This window comes from Pyxicephalus adspersus, chromosome 1 (genome assembly GCF_032062135.1).
Source record: "Pyxicephalus adspersus chromosome 1, UCB_Pads_2.0, whole genome shotgun sequence".
Classification (NCBI taxonomy): Eukaryota; Metazoa; Chordata; class Amphibia; order Anura; family Pyxicephalidae; genus Pyxicephalus; species Pyxicephalus adspersus.
The window spans coordinates 47711672-47734471 of record NC_092858.1 but is presented as its reverse complement, the minus strand read 5'-3'; the positions used below and the strand labels follow the sequence as shown (position 1 = coordinate 47734471).

The window sequence follows — 22800 nt, the reverse complement described above, 5'->3', positions numbered from 1 at the left end:
CATGCAGCCTGACATTCCCCTGGCACTGACACGCATGCAGCCTGACATTCCCCTGGCACTGACATGCACGCAGCCTCACATTCCCCTGGCACTGACATGCACGCAGCCTCACATTCCCCTGGCACTGACATGCATGCAGTCTGACATTCCCCTGGCACTGACACACATGCAGCCTGACATTCCCCTGGCACTGACATGCACGCAGCCTGACATTCCCCTGGCACTGACATTCTCCTCCTGATTCCTGCTTACCTTCTTCCAGCAGCTGACCTTACAGGAACCTGCCACTTCCATTCATACTCCATGCAGCTCCTATACACCCTGACACTGCCCTTCCAACCTCATCATCCTCTCTCAGTCCTGGAGCCAGTGTACATGGAAGTCATTTAGAGCCCAGATACTCCCCTGCCTGCACACACATCACTCAATGCAGATCTGTGGACTCTGCTCTCATACATTCCCATGGCAGACAACTTCCTCCACTAACTTCCCGGAGCAGACATGACAGGTCCTCTTCCTGCACACTCTCCCCTCTCTATTACCATCATCCAGGACCCAGCCGAGTGCCGGACACAGCACCCCCATCTATTCCCAGTCACACCGACCACTATTTGTTTCTATTTACATACCTTCACGCGGCCAAGCCAATCGTTTGTATTTTGATTGGCTGAATTAAATCCAGAACGCGGTGTTCATGGGAGTTGTAGTTTCGGCCGGTGTCCTGAGAAAATCCTACCCTGGTAATGCGTACTACCAGCTGATTGGGCGTGTACAATGACGTCAAAATCAGACGCGTCTGCTCTGTCTGCGCACGCATCTTTTCTCCTATCTTTTCTTTGAGATCGGGCTTTAGTGTGAGCTCCCGGAGAGTGGGCGTGTAGTAGACATCGAAAATCAGCTGTGCCCCGCCCTCCTTGTACTGTGAGATAATCCCACCCCTCGTACGCCAGCAGCATGGGAGCTGTGTGCATTGCTGCTGTTATTAAACCCAGTATAAAACTTTCATATCTCTTATACCGATTGTTGTACAAACGTGAAATTTTCAGGTTAGACAGATCACCCAGAGAGCTGTTACCAAACCCAATTTCAGCCCCCTAAACTCAATAAGTTGCCAGATACAGGGTCTTAAACATAAAATCCTAATAAAGATATTTTCTTATTAAAGTGTAAGTAGAGTGAAAATAGATGACACCATTATTTGTGCAGATCCCTCACATATGGCACTGTATGTAACATTTCTATTTGTCAACATCCCCCCATTCCAGAGAATTTAAGGTAAGTGGCCAGCTATGTGTACCAGGCACAGTTCCTCCCGCAGTGTCTGCAGACTTCAGGTGACAGTGAGCGGTACTGAGCGTCTCACTTAGGCAAGGTTCCATGGCATGAGGAAGGTTTAACCACACCGCAACCAGGCACCACAGCGCACAATTGGCAGAACCCAAATATCTTGAAATAGCCCCCTTAAAGTGGATCTATCACCATAATTTTTACTTGATATAGGAGGGTAGATAACCCATTGTTTTTGTTTTTTTTTTCTTTCATTAAATGCCATTTTTAAAGAAAAAGTCAAAGCCCCTCCTATTCTGTCATTACCACCGCGACGCAGAGCCTCCCGGCATACGCACTTCACGGATCCCAGGAAGCTTGGGCTCCAGGAACGGGACTTTTCTGTCAATGAAAAATGAGATGGCAATCTCACACATTTGAAGTAAAGGTGTATTTTTTTTATTTAGTTTTTAACTTTAGTTCCACTTAAAGTTCCATTTTTTTATGTTTGATACCCTGTATCTGGCAACTGTATCAGCTCTCGGGGTCCTCCTGAAAATTTCACTTTTCTACAACAATCTGTATGGGAGATATTTGAAGGTTTATACATTGGAGATAATGACAGCTGCATGGACACAGACACAGCTCTCATGCTGCTGGTGTACGAGGGGATTATCTGACAGTACAAGATGGGCGGGGAGCAGCACAGCTGATCTCCGAGGTCTATAGAACATGCCCATTCTCCAGGAGCTGAGACTGAAGCACAATCTCATAGAAAAGCTGACCGGGCTTGTACAATGACATCACAATCAGCTGGTAGAACTCATAGGACACCGGCACTGCATAGCCACTGGTTAACACTGGAGCACTGCGTTACCAGGGAGCCATGGACACTGCAGGGGCGGCCATTTTCCCTGATTCAGCACAAGGACAGGTGGCTACTGAAAAATGGCCACACTACAAGTGACCCACACTGCACACAAATGCAGAGGAGCACTATTACTACATGAAGCTTGTCTTAACAAAGATGTAATGGACACCAATTATTACAAACTAGGAGAAGAGGAAACAGGACTCAAATACCATACCTAAGCATGCTGTCTGTACATTGTAAAAGAATTCTATAGTCCAGCACTTGTCCCCCATAAAATCAAGAAGTGGTCACAATACCTGGGGCATTTTATTTCCCCGAATACCAATGGCCACCACAGATGGCCCAATATATCTTTCAATTTACCAGCAACACTACTAAAAACTTCTTTTCACAGACACCAGGCCTACTGCCCCCCAATATAGGAGGATGATGTTACTTCTGACCTCCATGCTATACAGATATCAACAAGATTGTGGAGATATGAAGAACGCACACTTTTACACAGAACTAAAGAAACACTGCGAGCAGGCAGGTTCTTTGTTTTGCAACTTGCTTGCATGTTGCAATCCCCCTTATAATGTGCACATCTCGAGGTATAACCCCAGCAGATGAATCCTATGTTTATGTATGGAGTTACACCATTGTGGCCTATGCAATCAACATGGCTAAAGAGGCCAAACCTGCATAAAGATTAGATGAAAATCTCATTGCCAGCAATGGAACCAGGAGAAGTGAATTTAGTTAAAAAGTTGCAAACAGGCAAGAAAGTTTATTTTACTGCATGAGGGACATCGCCTGTTTCTTCTGCTATAAATAACCTGCTTGTAATTGTAATTTTAAAGTATTAAACATATCAAAGCTCAGAGTATATAGGCAAATGACACAGCCTTGTAACAGCCCCTGAAAATAGTAGCAGCTAAGATGTGATTATATGTAGGCTTAGGGACAAACAAAGCTTCAGTCTGCAGATGGCATTACAGACGTTGGTGTAGCCTGAACATGGTGGTGTTCATTTGTTTAATACTGTAATATAAAACAATTACAGCATTCAAAAAATGTAATACATTAAATAAAATAGAAAAACAGTTTCCTTGCATTCTGAGCATATAAATAATAATATGATAAAAAAGAAACTTAGCAGCAGAAAGATTTAACACAGCAGAAACACAGCAGAAAGATTTAAATATATTACACACACACTTGTTTAGATATGCAACTTTAAAAGTCCAGGTTACCCATATGAATTTTGTGTAAAATGTGAACATTTATAAATCCCCTGTCCTAAATATTAGAAGAACGAGGAATGCCTTTTGTGGAGTTTGTTTCCAAGAGCCATTCATGGCCTTCTCCTAGAGGCACAGAAATGACATCACAAGAAGTGACAGGCAGCCTGCAGAGAGATGCAGATCATTAAACATGGCAGCCCAGAGCACAGCCAGAAAGTCCATTACTCTCAGCCTAGTCTTATTATGCAATTCATATTCCTACCTTGTTGAAGAATGTTGAACACAGAGTTATAAACATGCATCAAAATATTTACATTCAGATTATTTTCTGAATTTACCCGCATTTTATTTTTGCTGTTTTATTACAAAAGAAGAAGAAATCAGTCAACCATAATTTAAATGCAATCACAAGTGTAACAATTGATTCTGCTAAGCTGTTCCAAACACTTCCAGCTCCCGGTGTGAAATACCACTTCCTGGAATTATCCTTATTCCATGCTTAACAGAGCATCTCCACATCTTGACATCACTACACTAGATCTGCTGCCATCGCCAAGTAAATATAATTATTGTTGTCTTCCTATCCCAGCCATGTCGTCATGATCAAGTGCTACTGCATAAACTTGACCTTTCTGCTTGAAGCGAGAAAATCTATACATTCTCTCCATCAGTAAGGAGTTTGACTTTTTCAACAGAAAAATCATTCCTGATCACATTTCTTGTTTTTACCTGCAGAAATGTAAACGGATTTAGAAAATCTAAGTATCCCTGAGGTGTTTCTTCCTAAAGCAATACAAAGCTCAGCTCAGACTATGCCAGCATATCCATTTTTTGGCATTTATATCAAAGATCAACACATTTTTTTCCTCTGGTTTTGGGTAGAGTTGGGTAATGCTAAAGTCTCTACTGGAGGTTTTAATCTCCAGGGAAGGGAATTCTGAAGCTTTCCTGTCCAGTATAGTCACCTTTTGCTTGAAGTGAGAAAATCTTTACATTTCCTTTATTGGTAAAGAGCTTAACACCTATTCTGTTCTGTACTGGGGTGAAGGGTGTTATTTCCATCAAATATACAAACAGGATTACACCTAACAGGTTCAACACCTATGCAGGGGAAAGCTTGATAACAAATGAGTAACAATAAAGCCACCTATTCTTAAATAAAGTATACATTATATGCTCCTGCATATATAGCAATCTCGAGAACGCAACATTTTTTAATTTCTCTTCTGTAGAAAACATTAGGTGCTTTTCAAGTGCTTTTCACTTGATGACCCTCATTATTGGGGTTACCCCCCCTAGATTTATTTAAACAAAAGTAAAAAATGTTATCAGCATTTTCTATTTATTGAGTGTTCAAATGTATATTAAATATCCCAAGTTTATTTGTACCCAAACCCATGTTCTTTCTAAAAACAAAAAACATACTGCTGCAAAGTGAGTTCTGCACCCATTCTGCTCCCAGAGTATGTGGAGGTGTCTTTTGGGAATGTAGAAGGTCTATACATACCAGCACCCTGAGAGTCACTGAATACCACATACAACTGGAAATAGTCCAATCTGAATGCTACACTACTCCATAATTCATAAATGTGTCCCTGCTTTCAATTGTCCCCTTCCACTGTGCAAAACGACCCCCTTCTCTGGTTAAATAAGGAAAAGAATAAAACCTATGCAATATTTTACAGCTACTCACATGTGAGATATACAACAGATAGGAAATGCCACTGGTGCTACATAAAGGAGTTTTCAGCTGGTATATTCCTGTATTATGTTTTATAAAACACAACACAAAGTAATACATTCACCTGTACAGCTTTGTGTAACATTGGTCTGTACTGAATACTCATACAAATATACACATTAAATATTTTTTAAAGGGCTGTTTTAAAAAGATGTCCAACCTGTAAATGTAAAGCTTTGTACAAACATACATGTACATACATAAGGCTAGTAGAGTGTGTAAAAAACATACGTTTGCAGTTTAGCAATGCACTGACTCTTCTGTAAACCCCTCGCAGCATAGTGAGGTATTTGGAAACCATTATATCGAGGTGATTTCTATACAGGTGTTTGTGAATGAAGAGTACCTTTTGTGTGTCCTAACATTACAGATCATGAAAGGAGTCATACATTTAAACCTTATGCTGTTTTTTCCTGCACATAAGGTGGGTAGCAGATGGGGGTGAACTGAAGCAGCAAACATGTACCTGGTGGTTTTTGCCAGTATACAACTGTTAACTAGAACCAGTGTAATGGAAATGAGAAGATTTGCAAAACACAACTCACCTTGAGAAATGTATTTTTTCAGTTTGCTTGAGTTTTTGGGGTTAAAATGTGTAATAAACATACACTTATCTGCTCCTTCACTGTCCAATCACATACTGGGCAGGTCTTAAAGCTGACCTAACTGCAATTTTATTTCCACTGGTGTTTATCTAGCATCTAAAACCTATAAATATATATAAATACATACATAAATAAATAAATAAATATATATATATATATTAAATGCCAATAAACCTACATGCACAGCCAATTCAGTAACCATGTGCAGTAACAACAACTCTGCAGGAAGCATAGAAGCCATAGAATCTCCTATACACACTTAACAGTAGAACACCTTAATTTGAGACTCCGTCAGAGTGTGTAATATCCGTGCAATGACAATATGTTTCCAATATATCTAAATTGTTGAGTTGCCCTTCAATAAGTTAAGGTATACACAGACTAGCCAGCTGCACACGCAGTGTGATGTACATGAACAAGTTGACTGGCCAAATTCTTTATTTTATTGCTCATTGATGTGAAGGTGAACAGGAAAAAAAGGCAAACAATGGAGATGAATGTGTTCTGGACTAAAGCGTGTGGGTAAGATTGATAAAATGAAGATGGCAATGATGTAGAGATGAAGGTCAGAGAGAAGATAAGAGAGAAGGCTGTTACTTTGTGACAAGAGGACTGAAGAAAGTCATGGAAATGATAAGAAAACAGAAAGAAGATACTTTGAAAAGAAATTGTTAATCGAATATATAGCAAGAGGCACATTCACTGCCAGGTTAACATTCTTGTAGGTAAAATGTTCACCTTTCACATTTACATACAGCACAGTAGTACCAAGGATGAATCCATTTTTTTTAATGATATAAAGACTTAGTTCACATTTGTGGCACTTGAAAATTCACATATAGCTCTTATAGTAGTACAGCCTGTGCAAAGGAGCACAAAGAGGTAGAGAGAAAACATTAAATGGCTGGGGAAGAAAACAGAGTAACAGACATATGAGCACATTCATTTGCTGCTTCTTCCACTGCCTGACCACAAGGTGAAGGTGGAAGAAGGAACTGTATGTAAAAGGGTCCCCTCCTCTGCCGGACAAATCTGTGTGGTGTAGCAAAGCAATAAAATCTAAGGGAAGGATTGATATCAATACATCTTTATTATCACGTAGAAAAGCTCCCATGTATGTATTTAGTCTGTGCATTTAGTAGTTAGGCCAGTGTTCAGCTTTAAATTTACAAGTATAATTACCAAACAGCAACCATAAAGTTTTGTCTGAGAAATCATTTTAGTTTAATTTAGTATAGGAAATAAGTTCTGTCAATAATTTAAGTATAAGACATCATTTTAGAACACTATAGATTTACACACACATTAGCAATAACTCTGCACTGTAGGATAGTAGAGGTCACTGAAGTGACCATGATGCGTTCCTCCCGAGCCGGGCTCACTACATAGTACAGACAGTTTAATGAGCACTTGGAAAGATGAATCATGTACAGAGCACACAAGCATAGAACTGGTGGAATCAGCCATCATTCTCCATGAACACGCGTCTATCCTACTGGCATGAACAAGGATAAGGATAACAATCATATTTCTATTGCAAATATTGGGTATGTTATGTCCACCAAGAAGAGAATATTGCTCAAGTGGAAAACACAGCGATTGCAAGAACTACTTTTGTGGTGTTTTGTTTATTAACAGCGCAAAAGTAATAAAGACCAAGTGTAAGCCCATAGGTGTTTAGAAGAAATATTATTTTTTATCAGAATCCTCTGCGAAATTACAGAAAATAAGGGGAGCCAGGAAATTGACATAACTGGGAGGAATGTATGCCTACTGTATGTTATTGCACCTCAATTGTTTTCCATGGTTTACCCAGTAAAGGCAAGCTAAAAAATGTGTATTACTATGACATGAGATAAAGAAAATGCATGAAAGGAACAAAGAAGCTTATGAAATTAAACAGATGGTTTAATATAGTGAATATTTAAATATATATATATATATATATATATATATATAATATAACTTAAATATAAATGTATGTATATAGTTCTTGTCACAAAGGGATGTGTTTTGAATGACAAATTACACCCCCTCCCATTAAAACAATATGTAGGATTGGTTAAACCAAGTGATTTTCTTTTTATATTACTTACTTTATAATTGTTCTTCAAATTAACAGAGGTATATACACCAAAAAAGAGATAAAATAGATAACTGAGGAGAAAAGAGGGAACAGAGCCTTTAAATGAGGGTAGTTCGGTAGTTATCTTACTATATTAAAAAATACATTTGACCCCTTGGGCTCTATTTATAAAACAGGGAATCTGGCATTCCCTCAAACATTTCCCGGTGTTAATTGCTGCCATTGAAACATCAATCTGGAAGATTTCTAAGATGCCAAACTTAAAATTATGCAACAGTTGTTGATGCATAGCATGTTTTTTATGCCTGTTTGTTGTTTTCATTATTTTTGCTTAGTTGTATATATATTTAATTATTCAAACAATTTGACAAAAAAAAAATTGACTTTCTCAAAACAAGACAGCAAAACCTGGGCCTAAAAGGAATTCTTTAGAGGAATTTTCCGGCCCAACAAAAGACTGGCAAATTGGTTGGAGCTCTATATATACTTGTAAATAAAGCAAATAGATCAGTTCTTTTCCCTTGCTGCCACAGTGGCACACAAATAAATGCTGCAAGAAATATTGACCTTGTGTTGCAAACAACATATCGATCTTTATTCAAGCTGCGTCAGCTTTTCCAAATTGTAAACACTGCACTGCAGGCCTGATATCCTGATTGCTGTCAGGCAAGGTCTGCTAATTACAAACATCTCTCTCTCTTTGACAACAACATTTTTTGACCTGTAAATCTGAAGTGCAGTGTGGAAGGAGGGAAAAAACACCCAGAGAAGAACACAGACCATTAAATAAAAGTAGTAAAGCAATGAAAATACAATCAAAAAAAGAACATCAACTCTAATGTACCCATTTTAACAGGAAAACACTATTTCTGCCGCAGAGATTTATGAGTGCTTTTAGATGACCCAATGTGTATATGAACTGCGAGTCAGTCCAGAGTCCTAGTTTTATTATTTGTGCTACAAATGAATGTGCCTGAAGGGATAACCGTGAAAAGTGGACGTTTAAAAATTACTTATTTAATATAAGCACCAAAACTGATTAAAACGACACTGTTTATTCAGCCTTACATCAAAATGTTCATGATTTTGCATTAAGCAGAAAAATTGCCTGTAGACAGTAAATGGACACTTTATTTCTTTGGCAAAATACATCCCTGTGCATCAATGAATCAAGCTTCATTAATTACACTTCCAAATGATTTCTCACTCTTTATGTTCATTATGGATTAAAACAGCACTCTTGTGAGCCGAATGCCATTGAGATCATCAGGTATAATAAATATGTTATCAATATATTTTATAATTAGGCGCTTAGTACTTAATCTGGAGATGTACTCACAGTGATGTAAGTGCTGTAAAAATATTTAATAGGTCCCCCATGCAAAGGAATTTTTGGTCAAAAGAAATAATTTAATAAAGGCTCAAACTGACCCCATATCTCTGTTTTAGGAGAGGTACAAATCAGCTGTGACATTCTGCAATTTATGCTATCGTGCAATGCCACAATCATCAATCAGTCATTGGGGTTTAAAGAAGACTGCACAGGCTGCAGTGATCTCGGTGATTCAGTAAGGAGAGGGTTTGTAATCAATCTAGACAATTGCCTTGGCTATAGTGGTGATATGGCTGAAAACCAATTTTATGGCAGCTGTAAAACTACAAGACATAAGGCCAATAATTAATCTAGTTATGTATTCATTAAAAATATGGGCAGTAATATGAACCAAAGCATACATAGCTCAGTGTAATATGCCAGGATACCAAGGGCATCCTGGCTTCCCCTGTGGTTGAAGACTTGACCCCAGGAGGAGGATCGGGTAAAGATGGCGGCGCTGGTGCCAAAGCCAGTATAGGTGAGTGAAATTAAAGCATTAGGATTATGTAATTAATGTTATTTCATTGCATCTCTTGTCCATTCTACAATAAATGATCTGCCTGCTCTCAAGATTTGAATTTTTGGCTTTAAAAACCCACTCTGAGTTGCAGTTAAATTTATCCCCCAAATTGCATAAGATACATTCGTACCTTATTCCCACAGAACTCCACTTCACTTAGATGGTTCCAGCTCTCAGACTTATTCACATACATTGCAAGACCAGCATTCCTGCATTGTACATAAAGATCTGAAAGGCTGCCCCTATTTTGAGCCTCTTTACCTGCAGTCTGAAGTAGGGTTTCATCTGCCGAGTAGAACAGTGGGGTCACATAGCACCTAGGAAGTATGGCAGATAATTGTAGAGATATATAATAGTCACACAAGTGACATTACTTAAACATCAAACAAGTGTATATTTCAAAGTTTAACCTAAATAAAAGTCCTACAATTTGTACATACTACACCTATTAACATGAACACTTTGTGATTGCTATTCGAGGTTCTGGGGTCTTAAAAAGGTAGGACCTCCTTGATTTACTGCCTATACAACCCCAAAACAATAAATGTGCAGCAAAGATGTGATATAAATTTTAACCAGTGCTCAAATGTAGCAACTCACTGTAATATAATATACTTTATTTAGCTTTTTTGTATAGAAAAGGGCATTTATTTTTATAGTAAGCATGTGTTGGACGGACTCTAGGGAAACTGTCCAACTGTCCTGAAGTACATCATAAATCTCTCCTTTCATTTTTGCTGGAAATAGATGAGATATCGGACACTGTATGACCAACCCAAGCTATATTCTAAATTAAAGCAGATAGTGCCCTGGCTGATATTCCAACCTGGCACCTAGCGCTGCAAAGGCCAAAGTGCTAACCTCTGAGCCACCATTCTTTTGTGCAAACATTTGCAGCACTTGTTATTGTTCTCAGACATTTACCGCCATGCTGGCAACATGAATGTAATCATTACTTACTTACCACAGTAAAGAGAAATCTATTAGTCAGTAGTGCCTGGATATAAATTTGTCAAAATTAGGTGAAAAAACAAGTATTTCCCACACCATCAATGGAGTTCTGACAATCTATAGTCAGTTTTAGGGCGGCAATACACACAAAACTATTTCTCTGCCATAACTTTTGCACTCAAAATAAGCACATTATTTGTCTATGCATTGCATAGTGTGTTGTTAAGAGAGAGAAAAAAAGATTTGTTAGGCAGCACTGACATATGGAAAGGATTATGCTAGCAAAGAAATAATTCTTTGAAGTCTTATTACAAAAGTGAAAATTTCCTGAATGACATACATAGATATGAAGGTGATAAGAGCGTTTGCATGGAAGGATAGTTAAAATAAATGTGGTAAAATCAAAAGACAGCTTAACTGCACATATAAATATATAGACATCAATAGAGCGGTCTCATAAAATGAAGAATAAAATCCTAGAAGCAAGGGTCAATAGGGCAGCAGCTGAAAGACTGGAAGAAAGGTGGTAATGGACCAGATGTAGAAGTGTGAAAATATGCTAAACCTAAATCTATGCAGTCAGAAATAAACTGCAGAGAAAACATTTTATCTGCAGTAATCAGGCACACAATAATGAGAGCCGGAATTGTCTTCTGCTAGATGAATGGAGAAGAAACATAAGGAAAGTATAGGGGGTGAATTCAATGCAACACATACAGGTAGGTGTCTGACAGAGTCGTGTGGTGTCATTCATTATCACTTCATAGATTTACAAGGAACAAGTCTTACAGATAGCGAGTTTTAGACACTACAGATATATCTAATCAAGGATGTACATGTTTGACACACGGTACCCCTGGAGTGCTATAAACTCTCATATTTAAAGTCTGATGAAGGAAAGCAGCAGGAGAATCGTCATATGAAGCAGGATAGGTTATACGGTTATCTTGCTCTATATATAAAAGTTGGCTTTTTATTTCCTGCTTAAAGTTTAAGATGTGGTCTACAGACAAAATTTTTTGTTATACATTTAAAGGAAACCTTCTGTTTTTATAAAAATATATAACTGGCCATTTTTACATTAATATTCCTATTCCAGAGGCCAGGTATGTCTTTCCTGTATAGAAGTACATTCTGGAATGGTCATATTTGTGGCTCCCACAGCTAGGGAAAAGGGCACAACAAGACCAGAGCACTAGTAAGTGGGTTAATATATCCAAACACTGCTTCTTGCTTCAAAAACGGAAACATGAGATAAGTGGGACCAGGATCTCCACAAAATTCACATATATTACTGAGAGAGAAATGCAATCATGATGTCATTTTTTATTCAAGGTGCTGCGTAAAATCTAAAGATATGTTTTTTAGGTTATCATGAGGGGGACTCTTGATACTTTTTTTAATGATAACTCACACAGTCTATGTTCACTGGACAACGCTGACTTGGTCACACTAGCCCTTTGACTTATATTGTTTCCCCTGGCACTCTTTCTGTTGGGTAAACTTTTACAGCATATACAAAATGAAGCCTTGGTAACACTAGCCAAAAACTACATGATCCCAGATAATAATGAAGTCATTACAATGTATTACATTTTATATTAGCATGGTAAAAAATCAAAACCTAAATTCTAATGAAACTTTGTCAGATGCAAAGATATTCAAGGTAGTAAAGCAAGGCAGAGCTTAATGTTAAATGCAGAGTTTGCCAGGGGAAATTCATGTTCATTGTCAGGACTGAGACAGATTTACTATTTACTTGCACATATTTTATAAATGCATTTTCCTTTATATAACAGAACCCTTAACAAGTCAGTCCACCCAAAAGCAATTTTCAGTTTTGGTCAGAGGCTGGTGGACAAGGTCCTATGCTGGCTTCACACATTTCTTAGGTATTTCAAACCTGGGATATGCCTTATATGTCTTCAAGCTCTGTTATAAAGTTAGAACAAAATGGATAGTCGTCCTTCACACTATAAAATTCCACATGTATACATGGAGCTCCTTATGTAACCTGTGCAAGGATTATGTAGACCCAATGGATCCAGTGTAGAAATCACAGGCCTAAAATCCCTAGGAGTCATACTGTACACAAGACAGAATAAAAACACAATAATGTTGGAAGAAAATAAATAGTAGCTGATGTACTTGCTCACTTTGATTAATTACTTTACACAGCATGCAAGCAGTAGTTGGTTGCAAATTTAATTTAAAGTTCTAAAAAATATTTTGGGAAGACTGTCAGACAAAAGTATTGCAGGAGGATATGTAAGAAAAAAGATAGCCAGTGGGTTCCCTTGTGAACAAGTAGTATAGGAACAATGGACGTTGATCATAACAGGCTGATAAAATATGGGTGAATCCTTACATTTTGTATGCATGCAATTCTTTTCATAGTTTTTCTCCACATGCAAAGTTTATCATCAACCAATATCTTTTTTTATCCCTTTTAGGAACATATTTTTATTCACTGTATGTATGGCATTTCTGTAAGCTACTGTTCAAGGGTTCAAGGTCTCATGTGTACCACAGCAATCATTCATTCTTTCTAGTAATATTTTGACATAAACCACAATGCTTCAATTACACGGCAGGATATCTTAACCCACTTTAGTTACAAATACAAATCTATGTACTTAAAGCAATCTTAGAAATTAATTTCAATGTGGCCTGGAGAAAGCAAAGATCAAAAGGAGTTTAAAATATAGTACAAGAGGCATCTACACTCATTTTAATTTTTAGTCCTTATTGCCTCTGTGGATATGAGAATCTCTAGTTTGTCAAAGAAGTCAGAACTCCCATTTTAATGTAAAACTACAGTTGTGCTGAGAAAGATAAAAGATAAACTATATACATTGAAAGGATTTAGCCAAAAACATCCATAACCATACTGCAGAATCCAGGCTCCTACATAGTTATATCAATTTAAAAAACTTTAGCATGTTACACATTATTGAAGCAAAAACAAAAAACAATTAAAAAAACTATGGGATTTGACCGCTTTATATGGTTGAAGCGTGCAATTCTAAATTATCTGAAATTTGGGACTGTCCTATGTCCTCTACACATTTCTTGTGTTAACTCAAAGAGGTCTTCTAGTTCCTATCTAGACTAAATAATGATTAGACTTGATGCTTAAAGCTACGTACACACTTCCAATTATTATCGTCGGAAAACGAACGACGAACGTCCCTGCACGATATACACGAACGATCGTATAGCACCGATCCTGCACATAGAGGTAACGACACGATCGTTCGTAGATATTGTACACACAATAGATACGATCGTTTGAGCGATAGAGGAACTATGTGCACGACAGGAAAGTGAACGGACGTTCGTTCATCACGCATGCTCTGAACATGGACGATCAACGAACGACCGTACACACGAACGATGTTCAACGATCGTCGTCCAATCCGATCCGCCGGTCCGGTCGTTCGTTTCTAACGAGTTTCCTCGTTCGTCGGCGTCGTTGGTTACTTTTTTACGAACGATTTTTTGCCCAATCGATCGTTCGTCGTTCGATTGGAACGATAAAAATTGGAAGTGTGTACGCACCTTTAGAGATCTGAGAGTAGTTTTGCCAAAGACAACTATTGTCAGCCCACAATAGCAAATTAAAAAGTAATTGTTCTTTTGACTGATCAACAGGAATTCACACCTTTAAAAGTTATCAGTTACACGAATACATGATGGGATATTGTAGGTGTTCTGAAGAAGTTTTTTAATATTATTATTATTCTTGGTAAGACCACTAATTATCAACTTGGCCAGGGAATGTTGAAAGCAAAGGCCTAGATGTATGATGCCTTGGAATTTATTTTATTTCCATTCAGTAAATCTGGAATATTTCACTACTCGTATAATTCAGTGGGTCTTTGAAGTATGCCTGCAATTGCAAGTCTAATAGATCTAAATTGATTCAGTATTGTAATGCTGAAATTTCAGGATATTTCAAAGAAAGTAACTCTTACAATATGTATGTGCCAATCATCTGTTATTCCAAACCAATCTGTACTGAAAAATGGATAACCGCTGGATAATTTTACTATGAAAATGTAAAATGGCCCTGCCAGAAACAGTTTTATACTTTACTAGGTGAGAGTCTCTGTGGGGTACTCGGACATCAGTACGAGCCATTACGGGTATACATCATGTGACTGAATTCAATCAGACAGGGCAGCATTTTGATTACTGACAAAAAAGGAGGAAAAAAACAACATAATGACTAAAATAACAACTAATGATATTAGGCATACATACTTTTCTTTAAGTCTCCCCTTTACAGGAGTTCACTGATTCTAGGATGATTGCAGGCCCAGGAATTGAATAGTGTTGGCCAACATGGAGTACACACACCAAAAATTACACATACGCAGGACAAAAACAGCTTCACATACAGACAACTCATGTCCATGCTGCCCAAACACACAACATACCAGAGAGTAAACATAGTAGAGGAATAAACTGCACCTGGGTCCAGACCTTAAAAACTATTTACATATTTTTTGCAGTCAGTACAAGTTTTTTTTTTTATCCCCATCCTCTCCAGCTGCTTTTTTTTTTTAATTATTCTGGATCACAGCATAGACTCTAGGGCAGTGCTCGCCAACCTTTTCGGACCCATGGACCACTGCGGAGAGCAGGGTGTCACTCAAAGCCAAGGAAACTTCCCCTATAGTGACGTCATGATGCCAGAACCTGTGATCTGTATGGGGGACATGGTCCGAGGCTTTGGCAAGTGCCCCCTCCCAGTGGGATCCTTTCCGGCCAGAGCCACGGACCACCAGTTGGCAACTGCTGCTCTAGGGTAAAGTTTCAGTTGGTTTCTTCCAGCTTAGAAACACATTCCAGTATTTTACATCGAAAGGCTGGTAGTCTTCCAAAATTTGCTCTTTATATTAAAAAAGACAAGTGCATAAGTTATGAACATTTCAAAATGAATTCCTTTACAATGCTTTTAAATACAGAGATGAATGAGGGTTTTTAGTATAGTAATTTTCACTACATGCTAAGATTAAATAAATACTTTAGTGTGAATGATATAGGCGTAGGTTGACCAGCAAACGTCATGAAATCTAACACACTGTCATGAGATATTTGCAATTCTAGTACCTAAAATCCTTTTACAGTGGTCATGTAAGCCGGCATCAGCAGCAGCTTGTATCTAGAAGCTGAATAGATAAACAGTTCAAGTGTAGGCCATTATAGGGTATGTAAATCAGAAATTGCAGGGGATACTCATGCTTAAAAACAGTAACCCATTGCAGCTAATCAAAACTCAAACTGCTAAAGTTATGCTGGTACAAGATGGATTCTGATTGGTTGCTAAAAGATACTTTACTTTGCATCAGACTTATTTAATAACAGTACCCTGATTTAATATTGTATCTCTCAATAAAATGTTCTTTGTTTTTTTCTTGTGTTTATGAAATTGATATTAAAATGAAATTCATCTCCTAATAAATATATGTTACGGGAATACTTGTCATTTATTGGAGTGTATTCTAATTTAATCTCCGACCTGTCAAGCCTTTCATAAATCACTGAGGGAGAGATCTTGTATTTTATGATTTAATTAGCATTACAGATTTCTACACAGAGAGTGCCAAATTCACTGCCCCCACTTTGGATTGTGTCCTTAGAATTCTGCACACTGTCTGCCAACAACTATAGAACCTTAATCCTTATCCTGCCCACAGAGTTATTTCCCACTGCTACTTACTGCAGTTTCATCAACTTCCCATCCCACCGTGTAAGAACAATGCTGTCAGGCTAGCAACCTATAATAGTGATTAAAGAATTGTAGGGTTTCCACAAACAGTAATTTAGCAACAAACGTCCAGCTTGGTAGCTTTAGGAAAAGTCTAACTATCTATAAATGATTAATACAAAATATTTTGTTTAAATTCGTTTGTGAAGTGCAACGGTCAATATTTCAACATTAGATACATTTTTAAAATCACTGTTTTGTTTCAAATTTCTTAGAATTGGATTCTGCATTAGCAATCTGGTGTCTAATAAACGCTGTCAGTGCTTAAACAGATTCTCAAAACTAAACTCATCCAAACCCTCTGACCATTCCACATTCAAAGAAAGTGATATGATTAAGGTATGAGTAATAAGACTACCCTGACTTCTACCAGTCTGATATCAAATGGCAGTGATGGAGAATATAATGGAGGACTGCTGTGGCTCACACATGGTGGTCATAAATCTTTTGTTCTTGTACATTTTGTAAATTTTAGTTGGACTAGATCTGACATTCCAATATTTACAAATATGGCCAGCTACAAGCAAAAAGTGCAGTTAAATGTTTTACACCCACAATAAACCAAGGTATACTTTCATTTATTGTAACCCCAAACAGAACCCCTACAAGCATAAACATATTTGCATATTCCCGGCCATCCTGGATCCTACAGCACTGTTTTGGAACTGTTGGGTCTAGGACATTTCCCTTAGGCCAATTCTGGAAAACTGGATCAGGAAACTGTTACTGTATCTATGCCAGTGCAGGGTGGTGGGTGACCTACTCTATAAAAGTATTATTATACTTAACAGTATTTGCATAGTTTAGACAGGCAGGAGGATGTAGAAATGTTCTAAAACTGCAACAAACATAGAAATCTGCCAGGTAAAAGTCCATGGAAAATTCTGGGGAAGGGGAGTGTTTACTTTAGTTTAGGAGACAATAAACTGACAGATGTCTGTGTCCTGTGCCACTATGGCTTGTGGCAGTAAGATACCCTCTATCCCATACATCCCACTGCTCCAGACCTCCAATAATTTGGAGGGTTGTTTACTGCCACTGATAATAGAGGGATGGGACATACTGCTACTTGATCACCTGAATGTTGTATAACTACCACTGCTTACCACTGATTTGGGTATTGACATTGCTACTACTAACCATTTATTGCATATGTTTTGCGGCCAGATTGGGGGTTACTGCTAATGACCAGCTGGAGAGTTGCTACCTCTTTCTCAATTTCTAGAGTTAATAAGTATCCTTTTGCAAGTTATAAAATGTCTGAAATCTGTCCTGTACCTAAACATTTGGGGTTTTAAACTGTATTTTAAAATTGTATAAACTGTACAAATAGAATTGGTGATAGGTGATAGGTGTTCTACTTTTACAGTGCATGCCTGATGACCATGAGTTTACTTTGGTGTGTAAACTACTGCCTGAAAATCCTAAAATATATATTGCACAGAGGGACATCATATTATAATGCTTAAACAATGACACAGCTGAAAATTTGATCATATTACTGTAACGCACAAGATTTATGCACATGAATGCAAGAGGGGGCAAAATTAGTCATTCTTTTGTTGTCAGATTTCACCATTTAGTTGTGTTGTGTTTTAACATTTTGTCTACTACCCACACCTCCTCAGAAGTGACAAATACCTAGATAATGATTTTTTGATCACCAGCTAAACTCTAAAATAAAAATACATTTGCTTTCTTCTAAGTATTTATATGCAGTTACAACATAATGAAAGAGTCAAAAAGTTAATTTTAGTCTACAATCCTGTACACTATTCAAATAAAATGGCCAACAGTTACTGCAATTTGAGTTCAGCTTGGCTTTTGATCAACATTCAAAGTGCAAATAAATGGAGTCTACAAAGAAACCTTAACTAAATTGCAATGCAAAATGGACCACGGGTAAAGAATAAAGTCAGTGGGGCTGAATGCTAAAACACTACATTTACCCTTCAATTTCCCAGAGGAAAAAAAAAATCAGTTATAGGTAATGAGCACCTTAGGAAAAAAATTCTACTGCTTTCTTTGAGGAAACAACTAAGCATTTGGAAGGGGTGCTGTGAGTGAAAAGGCGAACACAGTAATTGTATCCTACGGAAAGGATCTATATTAGAAACTAGCTTGCAAGTCAACTTCCAGATGCAAAATTCAGAGAAACATAAATACATTTTTCAGAAGGTGCTGCTGATCCCAAACTCATAGCACTTGGCAAATCAAGATATTTTAAGTTTCTGTACTGGAACAAATGTGCTTCACATTTTATTCCACTGACCTCCTATACGCTCCCAAGAGCTGCCAAATAACAGCTTTATAAGCACCTGCTGTTGACCGAGGGTCAGAAGAGCAAAGCAGCCTCCGCACTTGCTGCTGTACACTGGAACTACAACAATTTATTTTACTCCCCCTTGTTGGATTTACACTTCCCAACAACACCATGTAGATTTTAATCTCTGTTGTCTTTTCTATATATCACTGTACTGCACAGCATGAAATAAATACTAAAGAGAAAAAAAACAAAATATTTGTAAAGGCTATAAGAAATTTCTTAAAGATTTGTTTAAAGGAATTGCCTTTTTTTGTTCTGTGTAAGATATTAAGAGGTTTTAAGTGGACATGGGTGAATGTACTGCACCACATACAAAGTGTTGATCGTGTGTACATAAATAGGCCTTGTGCTTTAATTTTGTGCTATAGTTCAAATAGTCTGACCATAGGCTCAATACATCATCTGTCCATGGCCTGCCTAAAAATCACCCAGTGTGCCTGTATCTCGAACCACCATAGTAAGATGCAAGAGATAAAGTCTCAACTTCCGCACATGGCCAAATTCTCCAAGACCATTGCTGCCAGTGAAAGATTGATGCTTCAACTACCTTAGCAGTATGGCTCAAAGTGGAGGTTCCAACCTTATTGTCTGGAATGTGTAAACACCACACTATATTTATACCTGTGTAACTAACCCATCACAGTCTCTATGACAATTTTTTTACTTTGCGCTTAAGCAGTAAAAGCATAAAGTGGTTACATAGTCCATCAGAGTTTTTGTTTTAATCTCGGCAAGGATTTGGTCATCTAGCAAACCAAGAGGTTTTTTTTTTTTGTATAAGTGCACTGTCATGAGCTTGTGAATACAAACTATACCAGAAATAGTTTATTGAATGACAGGAAGCTCTGCTGACCAAACCATGTAATTTGTTGATCTTTACCATGCCAAATCTTCACCAATAATATTCTCAGGTTGTTCAACTACTGGTGCAAGAATTCTCAGCACATGACAAAACATGACAATAGGAAAAAGCTACAGATACTTTTAACTTGTTTATTTTGCTGAACATATTATTGGTCTTTAAACGAAAAGTATATAAATCTACACAATGACTGCATGAAGCAAACATGAAAAAATGACAATATCAATTATACCTCCTTTAATGTTAACTTAGTGCCCCTTCTTGAATGTTCTATTATACCATTCTAAATGTTTCTACAAAAAAAAAAAAAAGAAAAAAAAAGGTACAGACTATTCTTTTTACAATATTTCTAGAAACCATAGAATGCTTCAAGCTGGATAATTTACAAAATTGAAAAGCAAACTATTACTAATAACTAATTTATTTAAACTGGCTTATGTAACAGGTCAGTCCACCCAAGGTTTAATCATGAAATAGTTTCTTACCTTTCCTGACACCCTGGATTTGCATGCTTTGTGGACACTAAGGTGTATGCCATTAAAGTAGATGAAACACACAAAGGGTGGTGGGGAACGTGCAAAATGTCCAACACTATCCTAAACAAAGCATTTTAAGCTAGAATTTTATTATAAGGTCCAATGGTGCTTCCAATTCCAAGTAACAAATTATAAACAAACATCCACTGGTTATTAGTTTGTATTCAGAGAACATCATTTTAGAACTTTTTGGTGCATTTACAGCATTTGGTAAAAAGTGTGGTATGTTTTGTCTACCTAGAAACGGTATATCCCTAAAGGATTACCAAATAAAGGACTATACTAAACCAAGAGAGCCAAAAGTTTACAAAGAAAAAGAGAAAAACAAGTCAGAGAAGTATTAAACAGTCATCATTAGTGACGAAGAGAAATAGATCTGTGAAACAAATAAACAGAAACAATCATCAATCATCTCTATATTCTGCCGCTGTGCTGAACATTGGCCATTTTTTGCACAACTTTCATTTTTTTAGAATAACCACATGATACCTCTATTCTTCAGAAGCACTTAAATTGTAGCATTTTTATTTTTTGCTATATAAAATGAGCATTATTTACCTCAATTCCTAGGGCTTGATTTAATAAAGCTCTCCAAGGCTGGAGAGGATACACTTTCATCAGTGAAGTTGGGTGATCTAACAAACCTGGAATACATTTCTTAAAACGCATTTGCTATTTGTTAGCAAATATTTTCAATCCTGAACCGGATCCATTCCAGGTTTGCTGGATCACCCACTTTTACTGATGAAAGTGTATGCTCTCAGCCTTGGAGAGCTTTATTAAATTGGGCCCAATATGTTTCTCACTCAAAATTAAAGGAACATACATTCTAACAGTGATATAGGCCCCTGCAATTGTAACATTATACTGACATCAAAAAGTAATTACTTGTTTCCTGCACAAGGATCCAACATATCTATCTCTTTATATTTGACCCTATAAAAAACATCAATGGTGAACAAGGTTTGTAAAACAGATATACTGATCATGAACAACAATACATCACCTTCTTACACATTCCAGTTACTTCAAAATGAGTAAACTCACACTGGTGCAGAAGCCTAAGATGTGACACATGGCATGACAGGACACCACCATAATGACCTGGCAGACGCTACATAGGAGCCCTTATTTGCAAGAGACTCAATTTTTCTATGATTTTTTTTTTTCAATCTGAAAAAAATGTCATGTTTCACTAGTTTTACCTCTTTTTAATTATAGATCACCAACTGTTTCCTTCAAGCTATGGAAAATGTGCATTCCGCAACACCACACAAACATGCAACATACATAACGTGCATCAATATACATGGTATAAAAACATGTACAATTAACATTTCTGATCACTTTTAAATGCATTTACATATAAAAATAAAAAATTATTTTGATTTTCATGTAATCAGCACTTGGATTTACATTTGTTGTCACCATGCCAGAGGCCAATCTGGCACAAAAGAAAAATGTACACTGTATCTGAATATTAATCTGCACTCATCCTCCCTACCCATGGGCTTTCACTAAGTGAGGCATCTCAAGGTTGTTGGTTGTGCTTGGCATTTAATAGGGGTGAAGTGTTAAATTGCTAATCTTCTGCCACTAATGCCGAATGCTGATCTGCAGTGAAACAGGAGCCCAAGGTATTTGAGGAGGGATAAGCACCGCAAGTTTTGTGAATATTTTGGTGATATTTGTATAATCCCGCTCTGGGAGGTCCCTTGAAAAGCTGCCGCTTCCTTTAGACAGCAATATTATTTTTAGCCCCTGTTGGCTATCATATATTAGGTAAATGTTGTTATTTATAGGTGTGTTGTGATAGATGACACTTTGTTTATATGAGCTGTATAGACATACGCATCTTGCTAGAACTTTTTATAACCTATTGCTTTTCATTAAGGAAGGCTGCATTACCATGACTGTTTGGTCTGTAGATTTTTTGTCACATCTCCGAGCATTATCCATCCTACTGCTGCCCAATTCCCTGCACACACCACCACCATGACACTGGATTGCTGTAAATAAAGCTACCTACAAGCCAGTCCTCTGGACGTAAAGCGTTATGTAAGATGTTAGTTCTACATAAAACATGACAATAATACCGTGATGATGATTAGCATTGACTTGGATGGAGAATTCACAAAAAGGGCACAATAGAAATAGAAATGTCGTGGACAGCATTTGATGGGAGGCCGCCTATCATTAAGTCACTTGCATTTGAAAAAATCAGCTGGAATCTCGTTGATTACTATGATCACAGCCATCAGGCATACATTAAATTTATTAGCTGTAATCAGACAGGGTGCAAAAACATTAAGAAGTATCCACAGTGTGAAATAGTTCTGTCAGTTTGTTACTGTCATTTGTGTCACCTTTTTGGGGGATTTTGCCTGACATCCTCACTTCCCTGCATAAGGGCGAATAGGTGTCAACTGGAAGAAAAACACACCAGTAAGTCAGAGGAAAAATGTCTACTTCGAACACGAAAAGCCGTAAAAACCTGATACAAGATCCAATCCTTGTCTACTCTTTCAAAAAATATTTACGGCTCTGTGGGTGCCAAAATTAGCATGGAGACTGTCTTTGGCCAATTATTTATTTACTATTCATTCTAATTTCAGAAAATGTAGGAAAAAAAGAGTAATTGGTTAGCCATACGACT

General features: G+C 37.4%; 1 protein-coding gene across 4 annotated transcripts in view; it reads right to left on the bottom strand.

Moving 5' to 3' along the window:
- Positions 1-22800, bottom strand: part of ENOX1 (ecto-NOX disulfide-thiol exchanger 1) — a 303768-nt gene that overhangs the window by 236654 nt on the left and 44314 nt on the right. Inside the window, exon 1 of one of the 4 annotated variants that reach the window (XM_072410181.1) lies at positions 630-758. The exons of the other annotated variants lie outside the window; for them this stretch is intronic. The gene's annotated coding sequence lies outside the window, so the exon portion shown is untranslated. Of the gene's footprint in view, positions 1-629; positions 759-22800 lie in introns of those variants that run through there. 4 annotated transcript variants of the gene reach the window in all.